The sequence below is a fragment of the Danio rerio genome, chromosome 3 (genome assembly GCF_049306965.1).
Source record: "Danio rerio strain Tuebingen ecotype United States chromosome 3, GRCz12tu, whole genome shotgun sequence".
Classification (NCBI taxonomy): Eukaryota; Metazoa; Chordata; class Actinopteri; order Cypriniformes; family Danionidae; genus Danio; species Danio rerio.
This window is the reverse complement of record NC_133178.1, coordinates 14504368-14511571: the sequence shown is the minus strand read 5'-3', so window position 1 is coordinate 14511571 and position 7204 is coordinate 14504368. Positions and strand designations below refer to the sequence as shown.

General features: G+C 35.0%; 1 long non-coding RNA gene across 1 annotated transcript in view; it reads left to right on the top strand.

The window, feature by feature from the left end:
• The window catches only part of LOC137490042 (uncharacterized), an 846477-nt gene that overhangs the window by 128319 nt on the left and 710954 nt on the right, over positions 1 to 7204 (top strand). The gene's annotated exons all lie outside the window — the stretch shown is intronic.

Here is a 7204-nt window from a genome sequence, read left to right as displayed (position 1 = left end):
GGAGAGCTGTGCGGGAACTGTCGAATAGCGGACTGTGTCTTTTATCAGTTGAGTTGGTTACCATTCAGACACATCCCCTATATCTGTGCTTCTGTGTTTGCACATGTTTAAAATCCTTCAGATTACCGGCAGGGTTAATGGTTGGAATAGACAGGGCAAGAGACCTGCTGCATGGCTATCCACTGTGTCTGCATTCAGACCCAGGGATTTGGAAGGAGAAGAGAAGTCCTCCTCATTAATAGTGTTGATAAAAACACGATTATCTTTATAATCATATAAGGCCTGTGCGACAAATCGAAATCAAATCGTGATTTGAAACGTGATTAGCTAATCGTAAGCGGCTGCGATATGAAGTATATTTGTATTGTTTAATTTCCCCCACCCAGAGAAAATGCGTGACTGTTGTGTATGTGTGATAGTCTTACTAGCCAATTGAGTGAGCACACCTTTTTTTTCCCCAATCAAAATTGCTCATCCGAACTTTGCCGAACGTCTACAAAAAAAACAAAAAAAAAACAAACAAACAGAAAAGCACGGACAAGTGGTATGATGACATCTGCCTCTTCAGAGGCAATAAAGGTGCAGTATGCAAGTTTGACACCCAGTGGTTGAATTAGGTATTGCACTCCTCGATCAAAACAAACAGAAGGGCAGGTTGCCAGATTGGGGACAGGGGTCCGTTCTTCGTACGTGGATTACTCAATTAGCTGGATTTGGATATTGACGATTTGACACGATCCAGGATCGTTTCGTTCTTCAAAGCTGATCCGAGAGTTGTTGTCATGGCAACAGTTCTGCTAGCTTAAACCTGATCGGGAGCAGGTTCAGTTCATATAAACAGAATTAGATCGGCTCAGTTCAAGCAAATATAATACAGTGAGTATGTACCGAATTCTGATATTTTCTTACAGTAGTAGTTATATACACTTGGGAAAAGAGTAAATATTTTTTAAACTATATATATAAAGTTATAGTTATTAATAAAATAAATAAAATTATATATATTAATAAAACTTATCAATCTGCACTCTCGAAATGAAAGTACAAAGACTGCCACCTGGTGGTGCACAGAGAAAACTTATTGATATGAACTTTTTAGATCGCTTAGTACAAATTGTGTATAATAAACATGCACAATATGTGACTTTTTTAAAGCAATAATACATTTATGCAGTCATAAACATGTTTTGATAGTTAATATGCTGGTGATTTGATGCTTCACAAAAGTTGCAGACGCCTTTACCAATATCAAAATGCTTTTGTAAACAACCACTTATTCTTTACACCGATTAAAAAACGGCTACTATAATAAAGAAAATATTTTCTAAATGTGGAACTAAATACATTGATTCGCATTGAAATACATGATGAATACTCCTGACACATGAAAGTGGAAAGCCTGCAGCTCACAACAAATGTGAAAGGTTATTGCGTGTCATATTTAACAAGCTGTTTACTGCTAATTTGATGTAGTTTTGCTCACATGGATAATTGAATATTAATCAGATGATGTCATTACGCTGCTGTGCCGTCAGCCAATCGTTGCATTGCTGATCATGATTTCGAGGATCGATAGATCTGTCCTTAACAACACACGCAGCGATCTCAGATCAGTTCATCCAGACATTCTAATCGGATTCGCGAACTCGTTTGGAGAACCAAATTAGTGAGAGATCAGTTATCAAGATTAAAAGATCCAGGATCTGCCAAATCATCTTAGATCATTTAAGCGAGGTACGAAGAACAGACCCCAGGAGTGAGTGATTTGATCTGTATTCTAAATAAAGGCAACAGCACCAGCTAGAAGGAATATTCTCCATAATAAAAGGAGTTTTTGTTCTAATAAACACCTCAAATTGATATTGTAGAAACGGCTTAAATTTCTCTCAGCTGAACAACAGAAAACTGACAATGATCACCTCAGGTACACCTCATGTGCTTTATTCAGTGTTAAATGCTAATAATGTGAGTTTGAATGGCATTTTTACATTTATTGCACTTAAAGTTGGGGTTAATATCTTTACAGTTTATTTTTTAACAAACACTCACTGCATTTTAGCAGTAAGAGGCTACGATACAAATTATTGAGCCGATGCTTGACTACAAAATTAAACCGCAAATCAAATCGAATTCGCATTTAGATATTTTCCCCAAATCGCACAGCCCTAAATGATATAACAAATTGTGGTTATGTGCATGAAATTACGAATAACATATGTAGCAGTGCATTCAATTACTTAGTTTATTTCTTTGCATTTTAACCTTGTAAACTATAAAATCATGCATCTTCTCATGTTTTTTGTTTTTCTCATTTTGTAAGACAACTGACAACAGTTGTTCGCTCCCCTATTTTTCTCCTGCTCTGGGAGCCACGCCCACTCCTCTCACTGCCCACAGAGCTCCACGCCCATCTCCCCATCAATTTTTTTTTTTAATTCTGAGGTAGACTTAAACTGAAAGAGGGGGGTTTCATCTCCCTTTTAATACAACTTTAAGAGTGCTTTTCTCAGTATTTCCATATTTTTGATTGTAGAATTTTAAATACTTTAATCTCAACCAAATACTGACCTACCCCAGCAAACCATACATCAATGGACGGTCCATTTATTCAACTTTCATGTAATACACAAAGCTCAATATCGAAAAAACTTACCCTTATGACTGGTTTTGTGGTCCCATTTTGTGGTCTCATTTGTGCATTAAAGGGTATCTATTATGCAAAAATCACTTTTATACTAGGTTTAACCCAGTTATGTGTCATATAGTCTGTGAATATGAGCAGCTTCTAATGGTAAAAATTGCATAATTAAATTTTTTTATGATCACACTTGATAAAAACAGTCTGCAGAAACACTTTGACATTCTCGCTTTGTACGTGTCATCAGAAGGGGAAAAGCCCCACCCACTAGTGACAATCTTTCTCATTTGCATAGGAGGTCAGTCTTGTTCTTGAATCTGCCACTATGCTGACACATAGGTATTTGTAGCTCCGCCCTCTTTTGAAAAAGGCAATATCTCATTTGAATTTAAAGCGACAGGCACCAAAACGGCACAATTAGGATCAAAGCCTAAAATGGGCAGTTTTAAATCATTATTGTGGGGTATTTTGAGCTGAAGCTTCAAATCCAGGGACATCAGAGACTTATTTTAAATCTTGTCAAAAGGGGCATAATGGCTTCCCTTTAAAGTTGGCCAAAACGAAACGTCTACATTTGCAAGTTGCCTCCTTGCAATATTTTATAGTTGAATAAAAACATTCGAAGTCTACTGCATAGTCCAGATGTTTAGTCTCCAAAAAAGGCTAATCCAGGAAACTCAGCAGACATTTCTGTCTCAGCACTGTGATTTAAGTGGTGCTCAAATGCCGAGTCTAAACAAAATGAAAAATAAATGCCACATTCAGTCCTTTATTTCCACCAGTTCACTACTTGCTGGTTTAAAAAAGGAGAAAAAAAATGCTAGAGAGTGCATGAAAAATGGGGTACTTCACCCAGCTCTACTCCTTCAAGTTTACCTTTCAGATGACTTACGCATTCAGTTTGAAGCTCACACTTGCTATTGAAGCTTAATAAAACCTAAGATCACCATTTAGCATTGTGCTACGCCTGAGCACTAAATAATCTTCATTCATTCATTCTCCTTCGGCTTAGAGGTCGCCACAGTGGAATGAACCGCCAACTATTCCATATATTTCATGCAGCAGATGCCCTTCTAGCACTGCAAAACACCCATATACTCTCACACAATCTCACGCCCAATTTAGTTCCTTGAGTTCACCTACAGCGCATGTCTTCGGGGTGTGAGGGAAAGGGGAGCACCTGGAGGAAACCCACGTGGACACATAGAAAACTAAATAATGTTTTTCTGAGTAAACTGATAAAGGCTTTACAACTCATTCCAGTTCCTTTACATCCTGCAAAACCTAAATGTGTGAACATGCGACAACGTATCTTCACATTCACTTTGAAAAAGCCTATTTTTTGAACTCACCTTTTGACAAGAGAAGAACTGAGAGCAGAAGTCCTGCGCAGGGCGTGGACATGAACTAGTTGTTTCTGTTAGGACTTAGAAACATCTTTGGTAAACCACTAAAAAAGCCAAAAATGAATTTTAAGAATCACTGATCACACAGATTAGACCACAAAATGACTTCTCTAACATGGTTGTAAAAATGCAAAGCACTTACTTCTGAAGGTGAAGCGTTGACCCACTGCAGACATGGACGATTTGTGAAATCTAGCGACAGTGTATTACTTTTGCAATACTACTACACTTAATAATAAAGACTGATCATTCTGAATATTCCGTTTCAGATATTTTATGCTATAATATGGAATTAAAACATACCAGCTGTGCCATTCAAGTTCCACAGACACCCACAATTTTGCAAACAACATTTTTTTCAGTGGCAGTACATTAGAACAAACATGATAAACAGTGAATTGCCATTAGGAAAGAAAAAAATGTGAACTATTGAAATGTCATTTAATTCAATTGGTTTGTCTGCAAATTTAAGAAATAATAATACTCCAAAAATAGGGAAAATATTAGGTAACAGCATAAAAGTGTGTGTAACAACATTAATTATTAACGCTTTGTGTTACGTTCACATGTGTTGTTTAATATATACAGTTGAAGTCAGAATTATTAGCCCCCCTGTTTATTTATTTATTTTTTTCCTAATTTCTGTTTGACGGCAGGAATATCTTTTTCCACACATTTCTAAACATAATAGTTTTCATAACTCATTTCTAATAACTGATTTATGTTATCTCTGTCATGATGACAGTAAATAATATTTGACTAGATATTTTTAAGACACTTCTATACAGCTTAAAGTGACATTTAAAGGCTTAACTTAATTAGGTTAACTAGGCAGGTTGGGGTAATTAGGCAAGTTATTGTATGATGATGGTTTTAAAAATTAAAAACTGCTTTTATTCTAGCCAAAATAAAACAAAAACGACTTTCTCCAGAAGAAAAAATATGATCAGACATACTGTGAAAATTTCCTTGCTCTTTTAAACATCATTTGGTAAATATTTATAAAAGAAATACTAAATCAAAGAGGGGCGAATAATTCTGGCTTCAACTGTTTATATTCTTAGCTTCATAAAAATGTATCCAACTCTGAACTTTCCATGTAGGCTATATAGTAAAGCGTAAAAAGTATGTGGGCATGCATTAAGTGTGCATAACACTAATTTTGCCGTTAAACATTGTTACGTATGGCACCACAAACCTTTGAAAAATATGTATTGTTGAGAATTGCGATGACAATATTTCAGCAACACTTTATCTTAAATAATAATTCCCCCTATTGTCTTGTGGATTATTACCTGTCTGTAATTAAGATATGAACTGTGTTTTATCACTATTATAAGCTATAATAGGAATTAGGGATGAACCGATACTTGTTTACAAACCGATACGAGTATGAGTATTTTAATTTGTGTACTTTCTGATACCGAGTACCGATTCCAATTCTTCTTAGATTTCAATGGAAGTGTAATTCATTTGAAAGGAGGTTTTATTATTATTTTTTTATCCTGTAGCAAGTATGAACACAAAAATCTTTAACAGAAGGCTATTCCAAGCCAAAAATATACACACATTTTTGATACCCCGGAAAACGACAGACCTTATTGATTACCGATTAAGCATTGACACTTAAAGGATAGGTTATCCTCAGGCTGACACACATCCACAACCTCACACATTACATAATCAAGTGTGTGCAGTTTACGTTACGATGCATAAAACCCTGCTATGAGTGATTCTTCTTTATATTCTGCTTTAAATTCTTAATTCGCGAGTCAGGTAATCAAAAAGTATAAGCTACATGATGTTTAATTATGGGTGCGTTGCGATCAATAGTTGGTTATGCAAACTATGGCTACTTTCTCTACAATATTAAGATGTTTTAAGTCAGTGGTTCTCAAACTGTGGTACGTGTTCCACTAGTGGTACGCAGGCTTCCTTCTAGTGGTACGCGGAGGAATGAAATATGTCATGTACATGCTACACACATTTCTAAATGTATAAAAAATTATGTATATAACATGTCATATATGACATATAGCCTATATTTCTGATGTAATCTGCCACGTTTTTTTAACTGTGCAGAGTTGTAGCTGCTTTACTGGGCCTACTACGCTACTGTATTTCAATACTTCTCATTTTGGTCGTACTTGGAGAGACAATTTTTTTCTGAGGTGGTACTTGATAAAAAAAGTTTGAGAACCACTGCTTTAAGTGATTTTATCTTGACAGACTGCCTGCAGTGATGTTCAGCTCTAGGCACTTTTATTAAGCCTGTAGTCTACGATATAATAGTTTAGATCTTTTACATATAATGTTCCATTACTCAAAATTTCTTACATTTTTTTAGATTTATCTTTATATTTAAAATGAATGCTAGCTTGTTTCACTGTGATCATTATGCAATGATCATATTGCATATTGGGTTTATTCTTCAGTAGCCTATAAATTCGTTAATAATGTATTTTATAAACAGATTGTTTATAAAGACTAAGCTATTAATATATAACACATTTATTAATACATTAAGGCATTGAAGTCAGGTAGGACAACAAATCACATCCACACAGTGAAATACTCTTCAGTGGTGTCGGTGCGTGGTATCGGCATTTCATGTACGATAAGAGTATTATAACCAAGTATCGACCCGATACCGGTGCATCCCTATGAGTAATTTATAATAAGTATGATCTTTTTAATACCTAAACTCAACTACTACCTTAATAAGTAACAAAAAGCAGCATATAGGAGTTTATATAGCTTAAAAGTGTGGGTTAACGGTCTATCAATATTGAAAGTTGTACCTTAACATGGAGTGACCAATATTTCTTGCAAAATATAGTGTTTCCCTAGAAAATGCTGTTTTTAATACACTTTTAGAATCATTTATGTAAAGATCATGCCAAAATAAACAGGTCATACAGTAGATATTTGGTCTAAACTAATTAAATCAAACTCAGGATTTTTAAAACATTTAGACTTTACGTGACTTTAAAATACACTGAAAAATGTTGTTTTACTTGTTCAAACTAATTTAAAATGAGCTGAAACAACACAATTCTTGAGATTTTATTGGGACAACTTAGTTTTTTAATGTTCAATCAACTTACATTTGTTCAAAGTGTTAACTTAATCAATTTGTGTTGGGACAAAGTGAATGAAT